General features: G+C 57.9%; 35 non-coding genes across 35 annotated transcripts; all 35 read left to right on the top strand.

The window, feature by feature from the left end:
* The first annotated feature begins 180 nt into the window (after window positions 1-180).
* On the top strand, window positions 181-299 carry LOC121893310. The gene has a single exon (XR_006095220.1). It is a non-coding gene; the product is annotated as a 5S ribosomal RNA (ribosomal RNA).
* A 254-nt stretch (window positions 300-553) lies between these two features.
* Window positions 554-672, top strand: LOC121893125. Its single transcript, XR_006095039.1, has one exon. It is a non-coding gene; the product is annotated as a 5S ribosomal RNA (ribosomal RNA).
* A 256-nt stretch (window positions 673-928) lies between these two features.
* Window positions 929-1,047, top strand: LOC121893124. The gene has a single exon (XR_006095038.1). It is a non-coding gene; the product is annotated as a 5S ribosomal RNA (ribosomal RNA).
* A 224-nt stretch (window positions 1,048-1,271) lies between these two features.
* Window positions 1,272-1,390, top strand: LOC121893123. The gene has a single exon (XR_006095037.1). It is a non-coding gene; the product is annotated as a 5S ribosomal RNA (ribosomal RNA).
* A 256-nt stretch (window positions 1,391-1,646) lies between these two features.
* On the top strand, window positions 1,647-1,765 carry LOC121893121. The gene has a single exon (XR_006095035.1). It is a non-coding gene; the product is annotated as a 5S ribosomal RNA (ribosomal RNA).
* Window positions 1,766-2,021: 256 nt separating this feature from the next.
* LOC121893120 lies at window positions 2,022-2,140 on the top strand. The gene has a single exon (XR_006095034.1). It is a non-coding gene; the product is annotated as a 5S ribosomal RNA (ribosomal RNA).
* Window positions 2,141-2,396: 256 nt separating this feature from the next.
* LOC121893119 lies at window positions 2,397-2,515 on the top strand. Its single transcript, XR_006095033.1, has one exon. It is a non-coding gene; the product is annotated as a 5S ribosomal RNA (ribosomal RNA).
* Window positions 2,516-2,739: 224 nt separating this feature from the next.
* LOC121893118 lies at window positions 2,740-2,858 on the top strand. The gene has a single exon (XR_006095032.1). It is a non-coding gene; the product is annotated as a 5S ribosomal RNA (ribosomal RNA).
* A 256-nt stretch (window positions 2,859-3,114) lies between these two features.
* LOC121892692 lies at window positions 3,115-3,233 on the top strand. The gene has a single exon (XR_006094661.1). It is a non-coding gene; the product is annotated as a 5S ribosomal RNA (ribosomal RNA).
* Window positions 3,234-3,487: 254 nt separating this feature from the next.
* On the top strand, window positions 3,488-3,606 carry LOC121893349. The gene has a single exon (XR_006095257.1). It is a non-coding gene; the product is annotated as a 5S ribosomal RNA (ribosomal RNA).
* A 256-nt stretch (window positions 3,607-3,862) lies between these two features.
* LOC121893309 lies at window positions 3,863-3,981 on the top strand. Its single transcript, XR_006095219.1, has one exon. It is a non-coding gene; the product is annotated as a 5S ribosomal RNA (ribosomal RNA).
* A 254-nt stretch (window positions 3,982-4,235) lies between these two features.
* LOC121892691 lies at window positions 4,236-4,354 on the top strand. The gene has a single exon (XR_006094660.1). It is a non-coding gene; the product is annotated as a 5S ribosomal RNA (ribosomal RNA).
* A 256-nt stretch (window positions 4,355-4,610) lies between these two features.
* On the top strand, window positions 4,611-4,729 carry LOC121892469. The gene has a single exon (XR_006094444.1). It is a non-coding gene; the product is annotated as a 5S ribosomal RNA (ribosomal RNA).
* A 254-nt stretch (window positions 4,730-4,983) lies between these two features.
* LOC121893230 lies at window positions 4,984-5,102 on the top strand. Its single transcript, XR_006095141.1, has one exon. It is a non-coding gene; the product is annotated as a 5S ribosomal RNA (ribosomal RNA).
* A 256-nt stretch (window positions 5,103-5,358) lies between these two features.
* On the top strand, window positions 5,359-5,477 carry LOC121893308. The gene has a single exon (XR_006095218.1). It is a non-coding gene; the product is annotated as a 5S ribosomal RNA (ribosomal RNA).
* Window positions 5,478-5,731: 254 nt separating this feature from the next.
* Window positions 5,732-5,850, top strand: LOC121893117. Its single transcript, XR_006095031.1, has one exon. It is a non-coding gene; the product is annotated as a 5S ribosomal RNA (ribosomal RNA).
* Window positions 5,851-6,106: 256 nt separating this feature from the next.
* LOC121893115 lies at window positions 6,107-6,225 on the top strand. The gene has a single exon (XR_006095029.1). It is a non-coding gene; the product is annotated as a 5S ribosomal RNA (ribosomal RNA).
* A 256-nt stretch (window positions 6,226-6,481) lies between these two features.
* LOC121892639 lies at window positions 6,482-6,600 on the top strand. Its single transcript, XR_006094611.1, has one exon. It is a non-coding gene; the product is annotated as a 5S ribosomal RNA (ribosomal RNA).
* Window positions 6,601-6,856: 256 nt separating this feature from the next.
* On the top strand, window positions 6,857-6,975 carry LOC121893335. The gene has a single exon (XR_006095243.1). It is a non-coding gene; the product is annotated as a 5S ribosomal RNA (ribosomal RNA).
* A 254-nt stretch (window positions 6,976-7,229) lies between these two features.
* Window positions 7,230-7,348, top strand: LOC121893114. Its single transcript, XR_006095028.1, has one exon. It is a non-coding gene; the product is annotated as a 5S ribosomal RNA (ribosomal RNA).
* Window positions 7,349-7,604: 256 nt separating this feature from the next.
* On the top strand, window positions 7,605-7,723 carry LOC121892690. Its single transcript, XR_006094659.1, has one exon. It is a non-coding gene; the product is annotated as a 5S ribosomal RNA (ribosomal RNA).
* A 256-nt stretch (window positions 7,724-7,979) lies between these two features.
* LOC121893113 lies at window positions 7,980-8,098 on the top strand. The gene has a single exon (XR_006095027.1). It is a non-coding gene; the product is annotated as a 5S ribosomal RNA (ribosomal RNA).
* Window positions 8,099-8,352: 254 nt separating this feature from the next.
* LOC121893116 lies at window positions 8,353-8,471 on the top strand. Its single transcript, XR_006095030.1, has one exon. It is a non-coding gene; the product is annotated as a 5S ribosomal RNA (ribosomal RNA).
* A 256-nt stretch (window positions 8,472-8,727) lies between these two features.
* Window positions 8,728-8,846, top strand: LOC121893307. Its single transcript, XR_006095217.1, has one exon. It is a non-coding gene; the product is annotated as a 5S ribosomal RNA (ribosomal RNA).
* A 254-nt stretch (window positions 8,847-9,100) lies between these two features.
* LOC121893112 lies at window positions 9,101-9,219 on the top strand. The gene has a single exon (XR_006095026.1). It is a non-coding gene; the product is annotated as a 5S ribosomal RNA (ribosomal RNA).
* Window positions 9,220-9,475: 256 nt separating this feature from the next.
* On the top strand, window positions 9,476-9,594 carry LOC121893111. Its single transcript, XR_006095025.1, has one exon. It is a non-coding gene; the product is annotated as a 5S ribosomal RNA (ribosomal RNA).
* A 256-nt stretch (window positions 9,595-9,850) lies between these two features.
* LOC121893109 lies at window positions 9,851-9,969 on the top strand. Its single transcript, XR_006095023.1, has one exon. It is a non-coding gene; the product is annotated as a 5S ribosomal RNA (ribosomal RNA).
* A 256-nt stretch (window positions 9,970-10,225) lies between these two features.
* On the top strand, window positions 10,226-10,344 carry LOC121892637. Its single transcript, XR_006094610.1, has one exon. It is a non-coding gene; the product is annotated as a 5S ribosomal RNA (ribosomal RNA).
* A 256-nt stretch (window positions 10,345-10,600) lies between these two features.
* On the top strand, window positions 10,601-10,719 carry LOC121893334. The gene has a single exon (XR_006095242.1). It is a non-coding gene; the product is annotated as a 5S ribosomal RNA (ribosomal RNA).
* A 254-nt stretch (window positions 10,720-10,973) lies between these two features.
* Window positions 10,974-11,092, top strand: LOC121893108. The gene has a single exon (XR_006095022.1). It is a non-coding gene; the product is annotated as a 5S ribosomal RNA (ribosomal RNA).
* Window positions 11,093-11,348: 256 nt separating this feature from the next.
* LOC121893305 lies at window positions 11,349-11,467 on the top strand. The gene has a single exon (XR_006095215.1). It is a non-coding gene; the product is annotated as a 5S ribosomal RNA (ribosomal RNA).
* A 256-nt stretch (window positions 11,468-11,723) lies between these two features.
* LOC121892823 lies at window positions 11,724-11,842 on the top strand. The gene has a single exon (XR_006094788.1). It is a non-coding gene; the product is annotated as a 5S ribosomal RNA (ribosomal RNA).
* A 224-nt stretch (window positions 11,843-12,066) lies between these two features.
* LOC121893107 lies at window positions 12,067-12,185 on the top strand. The gene has a single exon (XR_006095021.1). It is a non-coding gene; the product is annotated as a 5S ribosomal RNA (ribosomal RNA).
* A 288-nt stretch (window positions 12,186-12,473) lies between these two features.
* On the top strand, window positions 12,474-12,592 carry LOC121893106. Its single transcript, XR_006095020.1, has one exon. It is a non-coding gene; the product is annotated as a 5S ribosomal RNA (ribosomal RNA).
* A 256-nt stretch (window positions 12,593-12,848) lies between these two features.
* On the top strand, window positions 12,849-12,967 carry LOC121893105. Its single transcript, XR_006095019.1, has one exon. It is a non-coding gene; the product is annotated as a 5S ribosomal RNA (ribosomal RNA).
* Window positions 12,968-12,996: the final 29 nt, after the last annotated feature.

The following is a 12,996-nucleotide window of genomic DNA, read 5'->3' as shown; positions in this document are numbered from 1 at the left end:
TGCAGAACTGTGCGCGGGAGTCCCACTCTCTGGTATTTCTCCGACGGAGGAATGGATCGGAACGCTCTCCCCGCAGCTGCCGCCTGGGCGTTGAAGGCGCGTCTGACGAGCGACATCCCTAAAAGGCCCATGCGTGGTACCTTGGACAGCTTAAAAGGCCCATGCGTGGTACCTTGGACAGCTTACGGCCATACCACCCTGAACACGCCCGATCTCGTCTGATCTCGGAAGCTAAGCAGGGTGGGGCCTGGTTAGTACTTGGATGGGAGACCGCCTGGGAATACCAGGTGCTGTAAGCTTTTTCACTTTTCTCCACAAGCGCCCGCCCGCCGTGTTTAACGTAGGGATCCTCTCTCTTGTTTTCCTCCGTGTCTGTGCAGAACTGTGCGCGGGAGTCCCACTCTGGTATTTCTCCGACGGAGGAATGGATCGGAACGCTCTCCCCGCAGCTGCCGCCTGGGCGTTGAAGGCGCGTCTGACGAGCGACATCCCTAAAAGGCCCATGCGTGGTACCTTGGACAGCTTAAAAGGCCCATGCGTGGTACCTTGGACAGCTTACGGCCATACCACCCTGAACACGCCCGATCTCGTCTGATCTCGGAAGCTAAGCAGGGTCGGGCCTGGTTAGTACTTGGATGGGAGACCGCCTGGGAATACCAGGTGCTGTAAGCTTTTTCACTTTTCTCCACAAGCGCCCGCCCGCCGTGTTTAACGTAGGGATCCTCTCTCTTGTTTTCCTCCGTGTCTGTGCAGAACTGTGCGCGGGAGTCCCACTCTCTGGTATTTCTCCGACGGAGGAATGGATCGGAACGCTCTCCCCGCAGCTGCCGCCTGGGCGTTGAAGGCGCGTCTGACGAGCGACATCCCTAAAAGGCCCATGCGTGGTACCTTGGACAGCTTAAAAGGCCCATGCGTGGTACCTTGGACAGCTTACGGCCATACCACCCTGAACACGCCCGATCTCGTCTGATCTCGGAAGCTAAGCAGGGTCGGGCCTGGTTAGTACTTGGATGGGAGACCGCCTGGGAATACCAGGTGCTGTAAGCTTTTTCACTTTTCTCCACAAGCGCCCGCCCGCCGTGTTTAACGTAGGGATCCTCTCTCTTGTTTTCCTCCGTGTCTGTGCAGAACTGTGCGCGGGAGTCCCACTCTCTGGTATTTCTCCGACGGAGGAATGGATCGGAACGCTCTCCCCGCAGCTGCCGCCTGGGCGTTGAAGGCGCGTCTGACGAGCGACATCCCTAAAAGGCCCATGCGTGGTACCTTGGACAGCTTACGGCCATACCACCCTGAACACGCCCGATCTCGTCTGATCTCGGAAGCTAAGCAGGGTCGGGCCTGGTTAGTACTTGGATGGGAGACCGCCTGGGAATACCAGGTGCTGTAAGCTTTTTCACTTTTCTCCACAAGCGCCCGCCCGCCGTGTTTAACGTAGGGATCCTCTCTCTTGTTTTCCTCCGTGTCTGTGCAGAACTGTGCGCGGGAGTCCCACTCTCTGGTATTTCTCCGACGGAGGAATGGATCGGAACGCTCTCCCCGCAGCTGCCGCCTGGGCGTTGAAGGCGCGTCTGACGAGCGACATCCCTAAAAGGCCCATGCGTGGTACCTTGGACAGCTTAAAAGGCCCATGCGTGGTACCTTGGACAGCTTACGGCCATACCACCCTGAACACGCCCGATCTCGTCTGATCTCGGAAGCTAAGCAGGGTCGGGCCTGGTTAGTACTTGGATGGGAGACCGCCTGGGAATACCAGGTGCTGTAAGCTTTTTCACTTTTCTCCACAAGCGCCCGCCCGCCGTGTTTAACGTAGGGATCCTCTCTCTTGTTTTCCTCCGTGTCTGTGCAGAACTGTGCGCGGGAGTCCCACTCTCTGGTATTTCTCCGACGGAGGAATGGATCGGAACGCTCTCCCCGCAGCTGCCGCCTGGGCGTTGAAGGCGCGTCTGACGAGCGACATCCCTAAAAGGCCCATGCGTGGTACCTTGGACAGCTTAAAAGGCCCATGCGTGGTACCTTGGACAGCTTACGGCCATACCACCCTGAACACGCCCGATCTCGTCTGATCTCGGAAGCTAAGCAGGGTCGGGCCTGGTTAGTACTTGGATGGGAGACCGCCTGGGAATACCAGGTGCTGTAAGCTTTTTCACTTTTCTCCACAAGCGCCCGCCCGCCGTGTTTAACGTAGGGATCCTCTCTCTTGTTTTCCTCCGTGTCTGTGCAGAACTGTGCGCGGGAGTCCCACTCTCTGGTATTTCTCCGACGGAGGAATGGATCGGAACGCTCTCCCCGCAGCTGCCGCCTGGGCGTTGAAGGCGCGTCTGATGAGCGACATCCCTAAAAGGCCCATGCGTGGTACCTTGGACAGCTTAAAAGGCCCATGCGTGGTACCTTGGGCAGCTTACGGCCATACCACCCTGAACACGCCCGATCTCGTCTGATCTCGGAAGCTAAGCAGGGTCGGGCCTGGTTAGTACTTGGATGGGAGACCGCCTGGGAATACCAGGTGCTGTAAGCTTTTTCACTTTTCTCCACAAGCGCCCGCCCGCCGTGTTTAACGTAGGGATCCTCTCTCTTGTTTTCCTCCGTGTCTGTGCAGAACTGTGCGCGGGAGTCCCACTCTCTGGTATTTCTCCGACGGAGGAATGGATCGGAACGCTCTCCCCGCAGCTGCCGCCTGGGCGTTGAAGGCGCGTCTGACGAGCGACATCCCTAAAAGGCCCATGCGTGGTACCTTGGACAGCTTACGGCCATACCACCCTGAACACGCCCGATCTCGTCTGATCTCGGAAGCTAAGCAGGGTCGGGCCTGGTTAGTACTTGGATGGGAGACCGCCTGGGAATACCAGGTGCTGTAAGCTTTTTCACTTTTCTCCACAAGCGCCCGCCCGCCGTGTTTAACGTAGGGATCCTCTCTCTTGTTTTCCTCCGTGTCTGTGCAGAACTGTGCGCGGGAGTCCCACTCTCTGGTATTTCTCCGACGGAGGAATGGATCGGAACGCTCTCCCCGCAGCTGCCGCCTGGGCGTTGAAGGCGCGTCTGACGAGCGACATCCCTAAAAGGCCCATGCGTGGTACCTTGGACAGCTTAAAAGGCCCATGCGTGGTACCTTGGACAGCTTACGGCCATACCACCCTGAACACGCCCGATCTCGTCTGATCTCGGAAGCTAAGCAGGGTCGGGCCTGGTTAGTACTTGGATGGGAGACCGCCTGGGAATACCAGATGCTGTAAGCTTTTTCACTTTTCTCCACAAGCGCCCGCCCGCCGTGTTTAACGTAGGGATCCTCTCTCTTGTTTTCCTCCGTGTCTGTGCAGAACTGTGCGCGGGAGTCCCACTCTGGTATTTCTCCGACGGAGGAATGGATCGGAACGCTCTCCGCGCAGCTGCCGCCTGGGCGTTGAAGGCGCGTCTGAGGAGCGACATCCCTAAAAGGCCCATGCGTGGTACCTTGGACAGCTTAAAAGGCCCATGCGTGGTACCTTGGACAGCTTACGGCCATACCACCCTGAACACACCCGATCTCGTCTGATCTCGGAAGCTAAGCAGGGTCGGGCCTGGTTAGTACTTGGATGGGAGACCGCCTGGGAATACCAGGTGCTGTAAGCTTTTTCACTTTTCTCCACAAGCGCCCGCCCGCCGTGTTTAACGTAGGGATCCTCTCTCTTGTTTTCCTCAGTGTCTGTGCAGAACTGTGCGCGGGAGTCCCACTCTCTGGTATTTCTCCGACGGAGGAATGGATCGGAACGCTCTCCCCACAGCTGCCGCCTGGGCGTTGAAGGCGCGTCTGACGAGCGACATCCCTAAAAGGCCCATGCGTGGTACCTTGGACAGCTTAAAAGGCCCATGCGTGGTACCTTGGACAGCTTACGGCCATACCACCCTGAACACGCCCGATCTCGTCTGATCTCGGAAGCTAAGCAGGGTGGGGCCTGGTTAGTACTTGGATGGGAGACCGCCTGGGAATACCAGGTGCTGTAAGCTTTTTCACTTTTCTCCACAAGCGCCCGCCCGCCGTGTTTAACGTAGGGATCCTCTCTCTTGTTTTCCTCCGTGTCTGTGCAGAACTGTGCGCGGGAGTCCCACTCTGGTATTTCTCCGACGGAGGAATGGATCGGAACGCTCTCCCCGCAGCTGCCGCCTGGGCGTTGAAGGCGCGTCTGACGAGCGACATCCCTAAAAGGCCCATGCGTGGTACCTTGGACAGCTTAAAAGGCCCATGCGTGGTACCTTGGACAGCTTACGGCCATACCACCCTGAACACGCCCGATCTCGTCTGATCTCGGAAGCTAAGCAGGGTCGGGCCTGGTTAGTACTTGGATGGGAGACCGCCTGGGAATACCAGATGCTGTAAGCTTTTTCACTTTTCTCCACAAGCGCCCGCCCGCCGTGTTTAACGTAGGGATCCTCTCTCTTGTTTTCCTCCGTGTCTGTGCAGAACTGTGCGCGGGAGTCCCACTCTCTGGTATTTCTCCGACGGAGGAATGGATCGGAACGCTCTCCCCGCAGCTGCCGCCTGGGCGTTGAAGGCGCGTCTGACGAGCGACATCCCTAAAAGGCCCATGCGTGGTACCTTGGACAGCTTAAAAGGCCCATGCGTGGCACCTTGGGCAGCTTACGGCCATCCCACCCTGAACACGCCCGATCTCGTCTGATCTCGGAAGCTAAGCAGGGTCGGGCCTGGTTAGTACTTGGATGGGAGACCGCCTGGGAATACCAGGTGCTGTAAGCTTTTTCACTTTTCTCCACAAGCGCCCGCCCGCCGTGTTTAACGTAGGGATCCTCTCTCTTGTTTTCCTCCGTGTCTGTGCAGAACTGTGCGCGGGAGTCCCACTCTGGTATTTCTCCGACGGAGGAATGGATCGGAACGCTCTCCGCGCAGCTGCCGCCTGGGCGTTGAAGGCGCGTCTGAGGAGCGACATCCCTAAAAGGCCCATGCGTGGTACCTTGGACAGCTTAAAAGGCCCATGCGTGGTACCTTGGACAGCTTACGGCCATACCACCCTGAACACACCCGATCTCGTCTGATCTCGGAAGCTAAGCAGGGTCGGGCCTGGTTAGTACTTGGATGGGAGACCGCCTGGGAATACCAGGTGCTGTAAGCTTTTTCACTTTTCTCCACAAGCGCCCGCCCGCCGTGTTTAACGTAGGGATCCTCTCTCTTGTTTTCCTCAGTGTCTGTGCAGAACTGTGCGCGGGAGTCCCACTCTCTGGTATTTCTCCGACGGAGGAATGGATCGGAACGCTCTCCCCACAGCTGCCGCCTGGGCGTTGAAGGCGCGTCTGACGAGCGACATCCCTAAAAGGCCCATGCGTGGTACCTTGGACAGCTTAAAAGGCCCATGCGTGGTACCTTGGACAGCTTACGGCCATACCACCCTGAACACGCCCGATCTCGTCTGATCTCGGAAGCTAAGCAGGGTGGGGCCTGGTTAGTACTTGGATGGGAGACCGCCTGGGAATACCAGGTGCTGTAAGCTTTTTCACTTTTCTCCACAAGCGCCCGCCCGCCGTGTTTAACGTAGGGATCCTCTCTCTTGTTTTCCTCCGTGTCTGTGCAGAACTGTGCGCGGGAGTCCCACTCTGGTATTTCTCCGACGGAGGAATGGATCGGAACGCTCTCCCCGCAGCTGCCGCCTGGGCGTTGAAGGCGCGTCTGACGAGCGACATCCCTAAAAGGCCCATGCGTGGTACCTTGGACAGCTTAAAAGGCCCATGCGTGGTACCTTGGACAGCTTACGGCCATACCACCCTGAACACGCCCGATCTCGTCTGATCTCGGAAGCTAAGCAGGGTCGGGCCTGGTTAGTACTTGGATGGGAGACCGCCTGGGAATACCAGGTGCTGTAAGCTTTTTCACTTTTCTCCACAAGCGCCCGCCCGCCGTGTTTAACGTAGGGATCCTCTCTCTTGTTTTCCTCCGTGTCTGTGCAGAACTGTGCGCGGGAGTCCCACTCTCTGGTATTTCTCCGACGGAGGAATGGATCGGAACGCTCTCCCCGCAGCTGCCGCCTGGGCGTTGAAGGCGCGTCTGACGAGCGACATCCCTAAAAGGCCCATGCGTGGTACCTTGGACAGCTTAAAAGGCCCATGCGTGGTACCTTGGACAGCTTACGGCCATACCACCCTGAACACGCCCGATCTCGTCTGATCTCGGAAGCTAAGCAGGGTCGGGCCTGGTTAGTACTTGGATGGGAGACCGCCTGGGAATACCAGGTGCTGTAAGCTTTTTCACTTTTCTCCACAAGCGCCCGCCCGCCGTGTTTAACGTAGGGATCCTCTCTCTTGTTTTCCTCCGTGTCTGTGCAGAACTGTGCGCGGGAGTCCCACTCTCTGGTATTTCTCCGACGGAGGAATGGATCGGAACGCTCTCCCCGCAGCTGCCGCCTGGGCGTTGAAGGCGCGTCTGACGAGCGACATCCCTAAAAGGCCCATGCGTGGTACCTTGGACAGCTTAAAAGGCCCATGCGTGGTACCTTGGACAGCTTGCGGCCATACCACCCTGAACACGCCCGATCTCGTCTGATCTCGGAAGCTAAGCAGGGTGGGGCCTGGTTAGTACTTGGATGGGAGACCGCCTGGGAATACCAGGTGCTGTAAGTTTTTTCACTTTTCTCCACAAGCGCCCGCCCGCCGTGTTTAACGTAGGGATCCTCTCTCTTGTTTTCCTCCGTGTCTGTGCAGAACTGTGCGCGGGAGTCCCACTCTCTGGTATTTCTCCGACGGAGGAATGGATCGGAACGCTCTCCCCGCAGCTGCCGCCTGGGCGTTGAAGGCGCGTCTGACGAGCGACATCCCTAAAAGGCCCATGCGTGGTACCTTGGACAGCTTAAAAGGCCCATGCGTGGCACCTTGGGCAGCTTATGGCCATACCACCCTGAACACGCCCGATCTCGTCTGATCTCGGAAGCTAAGCAGGGTCGGGCCTGGTTAGTACTTGGATGGGAGACCGCCTGGGAATACCAGGTGCTGTAAGCTTTTTCACTTTTCTCCACAAGCGCCCGCCCGCCGTGTTTAACGTAGGGATCCTCTCTCTTGTTTTCCTCCGTGTCTGTGCAGAACTGTGCGCGGGAGTCCCACTCTGGTATTTCTCCGACGGAGGAATGGATCGGAACGCTCTCCGCGCAGCTGCCGCCTGGGCGTTGAAGGCGCGTCTGAGGAGCGACATCCCTAAAAGGCCCATGCGTGGTACCTTGGACAGCTTAAAAGGCCCATGCGTGGTACCTTGGACAGCTTACGGCCATACCACCCTGAACACGCCCGATCTCGTCTGATCTCGGAAGCTAAGCAGGGTCGGGCCTGGTTAGTACTTGGATGGGAGACCGCCTGGGAATACCAGGTGCTGTAAGCTTTTTCACTTTTCTCCACAAGCGCCCGCCCGCCGTGTTTAACGTAGGGATCCTCTCTCTTGTTTTCCTCCGTGTCTGTGCAGAACTGTGCGCGGGAGTCCCACTCTCTGGTATTTCTCCGACGGAGGAATGGATCGGAACGCTCTCCCCGCAGCTGCCGCCTGGGCGTTGAAGGCGCGTCTGACGAGCGACATCCCTAAAAGGCCCATGCGTGGTACCTTGGACAGCTTAAAAGGCCCATGCGTGGTACCTTGGACAGCTTACGGCCATACCACCCTGAACACGCCCGATCTCGTCTGATCTCGGAAGCTAAGCAGGGTCGGGCCTGGTTAGTACTTGGATGGGAGACCGCCTGGGAATACCAGATGCTGTAAGCTTTTTCACTTTTCTCCACAAGCGCCCGCCCGCCGTGTTTAACGTAGGGATCCTCTCTCTTGTTTTCCTCCGTGTCTGTGCAGAACTGTGCGCGGGAGTCCCACTCTCTGGTATTTCTCCGACGGAGGAATGGATCGGAACGCTCTCCCCGCAGCTGCCGCCTGGGCGTTGAAGGCGCGTCTGACGAGCGACATCCCTAAAAGGCCCATGCGTGGTACCTTGGACAGCTTAAAAGGCCCATGCGTGGCACCTTGGGCAGCTTACGGCCATACCACCCTGAACACGCCCGATCTCGTCTGATCTCGGAAGCTAAGCAGGGTCGGGCCTGGTTAGTACTTGGATGGGAGACCGCCTGGGAATACCAGGTGCTGTAAGCTTTTTCACTTTTCTCCACAAGCGCCCGCCCGCCGTGTTTAACGTAGGGATCCTCTCTCTTGTTTTCCTCCGTGTCTGTGCAGAACTGTGCGCGGGAGTCCCACTCTGGTATTTCTCCGACGGAGGAATGGATCGGAACGCTCTCCGCGCAGCTGCCGCCTGGGCGTTGAAGGCGCGTCTGAGGAGCGACATCCCTAAAAGGCCCATGCGTGGTACCTTGGACAGCTTAAAAGGCCCATGCGTGGTACCTTGGACAGCTTACGGCCATACCACCCTGAACACACCCGATCTCGTCTGATCTCGGAAGCTAAGCAGGGTCGGGCCTGGTTAGTACTTGGATGGGAGACCGCCTGGGAATACCAGGTGCTGTAAGCTTTTTCACTTTTCTCCACAAGCGCCCGCCCGCCGTGTTTAACGTAGGGATCCTCTCTCTTGTTTTCCTCAGTGTCTGTGCAGAACTGTGCGCGGGAGTCCCACTCTCTGGTATTTCTCCGACGGAGGAATGGATCGGAACGCTCTCCCCACAGCTGCCGCCTGGGCGTTGAAGGCGCGTCTGACGAGCGACATCCCTAAAAGGCCCATGCGTGGTACCTTGGACAGCTTAAAAGGCCCATGCGTGGTACCTTGGACAGCTTACGGCCATACCACCCTGAACACGCCCGATCTCGTCTGATCTCGGAAGCTAAGCAGGGTGGGGCCTGGTTAGTACTTGGATGGGAGACCGCCTGGGAATACCAGGTGCTGTAAGCTTTTTCACTTTTCTCCACAAGCGCCCGCCCGCCGTGTTTAACGTAGGGATCCTCTCTCTTGTTTTCCTCCGTGTCTGTGCAGAACTGTGCGCGGGAGTCCCACTCTGGTATTTCTCCGACGGAGGAATGGATCGGAACGCTCTCCCCGCAGCTGCCGCCTGGGCGTTGAAGGCGCGTCTGACGAGCGACATCCCTAAAAGGCCCATGCGTGGTACCTTGGACAGCTTAAAAGGCCCATGCGTGGTACCTTGGACAGCTTACGGCCATACCACCCTGAACACGCCCGATCTCGTCTGATCTCGGAAGCTAAGCAGGGTCGGGCCTGGTTAGTACTTGGATGGGAGACCGCCTGGGAATACCAGGTGCTGTAAGCTTTTTCACTTTTCTCCACAAGCGCCCGCCCGCCGTGTTTAACGTAGGGATCCTCTCTCTTGTTTTCCTCCGTGTCTGTGCAGAACTGTGCGCGGGAGTCCCACTCTCTGGTATTTCTCCGACGGAGGAATGGATCGGAACGCTCTCCCCGCAGCTGCCGCCTGGGCGTTGAAGGCGCGTCTGACGAGCGACATCCCTAAAAGGCCCATGCGTGGTACCTTGGACAGCTTAAAAGGCCCATGCGTGGTACCTTGGACAGCTTACGGCCATACCACCCTGAACACGCCCGATCTCGTCTGATCTCGGAAGCTAAGCAGGGTCGGGCCTGGTTAGTACTTGGATGGGAGACCGCCTGGGAATACCAGGTGCTGTAAGCTTTTTCACTTTTCTCCACAAGCGCCCGCCCGCCGTGTTTAACGTAGGGATCCTCTCTCTTGTTTTCCTCCGTGTCTGTGCAGAACTGTGCGCGGGAGTCCCACTCTCTGGTATTTCTCCGACGGAGGAATGGATCGGAACGCTCTCCCCGCAGCTGCCGCCTGGGCGTTGAAGGCGCGTCTGATGAGCGACATCCCTAAAAGGCCCATGCGTGGTACCTTGGACAGCTTAAAAGGCCCATGCGTGGTACCTTGGGCAGCTTACGGCCATACCACCCTGAACACGCCCGATCTCGTCTGATCTCGGAAGCTAAGCAGGGTCGGGCCTGGTTAGTACTTGGATGGGAGACCGCCTGGGAATACCAGGTGCTGTAAGCTTTTTCACTTTTCTCCACAAGCGCCCGCCCGCCGTGTTTAACGTAGGGATCCTCTCTCTTGTTTTCCTCCGTGTCTGTGCAGAACTGTGCGCGGGAGTCCCACTCTCTGGTATTTCTCCGACGGAGGAATGGATCGGAACGCTCTCCCCGCAGCTGCCGCCTGGGCGTTGAAGGCGCGTCTGACGAGCGACATCCCTAAAAGGCCCATGCGTGGTACCTTGGACAGCTTAAAAGGCCCATGCGTGGTACCTTGGACAGCTTGCGGCCATACCACCCTGAACACGCCCGATCTCGTCTGATCTCGGAAGCTAAGCAGGGTGGGGCCTGGTTAGTACTTGGATGGGAGACCGCCTGGGAATACCAGGTGCTGTAAGTTTTTTCACTTTTCTCCACAAGCGCCCGCCCGCCGTGTTTAACGTAGGGATCCTCTCTCTTGTTTTCCTCCGTGTCTGTGCAGAACTGTGCGCGGGAGTCCCACTCTCTGGTATTTCTCCGACGGAGGAATGGATCGGAACGCTCTCCCCGCAGCTGCCGCCTGGGCGTTGAAGGCGCGTCTGACGAGCGACATCCCTAAAAGGCCCATGCGTGGTACCTTGGACAGCTTAAAAGGCCCATGCGTGGCACCTTGGGCAGCTTATGGCCATACCACCCTGAACACGCCCGATCTCGTCTGATCTCGGAAGCTAAGCAGGGTCGGGCCTGGTTAGTACTTGGATGGGAGACCGCCTGGGAATACCAGGTGCTGTAAGCTTTTTCACTTTTCTCCACAAGCGCCCGCCCGCCGTGTTTAACGTAGGGATCCTCTCTCTTGTTTTCCTCCGTGTCTGTGCAGAACTGTGCGCGGGAGTCCCACTCTGGTATTTCTCCGACGGAGGAATGGATCGGAACGCTCTCCGCGCAGCTGCCGCCTGGGCGTTGAAGGCGCGTCTGAGGAGCGACATCCCTAAAAGGCCCATGCGTGGTACCTTGGACAGCTTAAAAGGCCCATGCGTGGTACCTTGGACAGCTTACGGCCATACCACCCTGAACACGCCCGATCTCGTCTGATCTCGGAAGCTAAGCAGGGTCGGGCCTGGTTAGTACTTGGATGGGAGACCGCCTGGGAATACCAGGTGCTGTAAGCTTTTTCACTTTTCTCCACAAGCGCCCGCCCGCCGTGTTTAACGTAGGGATCCTCTCTCTTGTTTTCCTCCGTGTCTGTGCAGAACTGTGCGCGGGAGTCCCACTCTCTGGTATTTCTCCGACGGAGGAATGGATCGGAACGCTCTCCCCGCAGCTGCCGCCTGGGCGTTGAAGGCGCGTCTGACGAGCGACATCCCTAAAAGGCCCATGCGTGGTACCTTGGACAGCTTAAAAGGCCCATGCGTGGTACCTTGGACAGCTTACGGCCATACCACCCTGAACACGCCCGATCTCGTCTGATCTCGGAAGCTAAGCAGGGTGGGGCCTGGTTAGTACTTGGATGGGAGACCGCCTGGGAATACCAGGTGCTGTAAGCTTTTTCACTTTTCTCCACAAGCGCCCGCCCGCCGTGTTTAACGTAGGGATCCTCTCTCTTGTTTTCCTCCGTGTCTGTGCAGAACTGTGCGCGGGAGTCCCACTCTCTGGTATTTCTCCGACGGAGGAATGGATCGGAACGCTCTCCCCGCAGCTGCCGCCTGGGCGTTGAAGGCGCGTCTGACGAGCGACATCCCTAAAAGGCCCATGCGTGGTACCTTGGACAGCTTAAAAGGCCCATGCGTGGTACCTTGGACAGCTTACGGCCATACCACCCTGAACACGCCTGATCTCGTCTGATCTCGGAAGCTAAGCAGGGTCCGGCCTGGTTAGTACTTGGATGGGAGACCGCCTGGGAATACCAGGTGCTGTAAGCTTTTTCACTTTTCTCCACAAGCGCCCGCCCGCCGTGTTTAACGTAGGGATCCTCTCTCTTGTTTTCCTCCGTGTCTGTGCAGAACTGTGCGCGGGAGTCCCACTCTCTGGTATTTCTCCGACGGAGGAATGGATCGGAACGCTCTCCCCGCAGCTGCCGCCTGGGCGTTGAAGGCGCGTCTGACGAGCGACATCCCTAAAAGGCCCATGCGTGGTACCTTGGACAGCTTACGGCCATACCACCCTGAACACGCCCGATCTCGTCTGATCTCGGAAGCTAAGCAGGGTCGGGCCTGGTTAGTACTTGGATGGGAGACCGCCTGGGAATACCAGGTGCTGTAAGCTTTTTCACTTTTCTCCACAAGCGCCCACCCGCCGTGTTTAACGTAGGGATCCTCTCTCTTGTTTTCCTCCGTGTCTGTGCAGAACTGTGCGCGGGAGTCCCACTCTCTGGTATTTCTCCGACGGAGGAATGGATCGGAACGCTCTCCCCGCAGCTGCCGCCTGGGCGTTGAAGGCGCGTCTGACGAGCGACATCCCTAAAAGGCCCATGCGTGGTACCTTGGACAGCTTAAAAGGCCCATGCGTGGTACCTTGGACAGCTTAAAAGGCCCATGCGTGGTACCTTGGACAGCTTACGGCCATACCACCCTGAACACGCCCGATCTCGTCTGATCTCGGAAGCTAAGCAGGGTCGGGCCTGGTTAGTACTTGGATGGGAGACCGCCTGGGAATACCAGGTGCTGTAAGCTTTTTCACTTTTCTCCACAAGCGCCCGCCCGCCGTGTTTAACGTAGGGATCCTCTCTCTTGTTTTCCTCCGTGTCTGTGCAGAACTGTGCGCGGGAGTCCCACTCTCTGGTATTTCTCCGACGGAGGAATGGATCGGAACGCTCTCCCCGCAGCTGCCGCCTGGGCGTTGAAGGCGCGTCTGACGAGCGACATCCCTAAAAGGCCCATGCGTGGTACCTTGGACAGCTTAAAAGGCCCATGCGTGGTACCTTGGACAGCTTACGGCCATACCACCCTGAACACGCCCGATCTCGTCTGATCTCGGAAGCTAAGCAGGGTCGGGCCTGGTTAGTACTTGGATGGGAGACCGCCTGGGAATACCAGGTGCTGTAAGCTTTTTCACTTTTCTCCACAAGCGCCCGCCC

This window comes from Thunnus maccoyii, chromosome 24 (genome assembly GCF_910596095.1).
Source record: "Thunnus maccoyii chromosome 24, fThuMac1.1, whole genome shotgun sequence".
Classification (NCBI taxonomy): domain Eukaryota; kingdom Metazoa; phylum Chordata; class Actinopteri; order Scombriformes; family Scombridae; genus Thunnus; species Thunnus maccoyii.
This window is presented reverse-complemented; position numbering and strand designations above follow the sequence as displayed.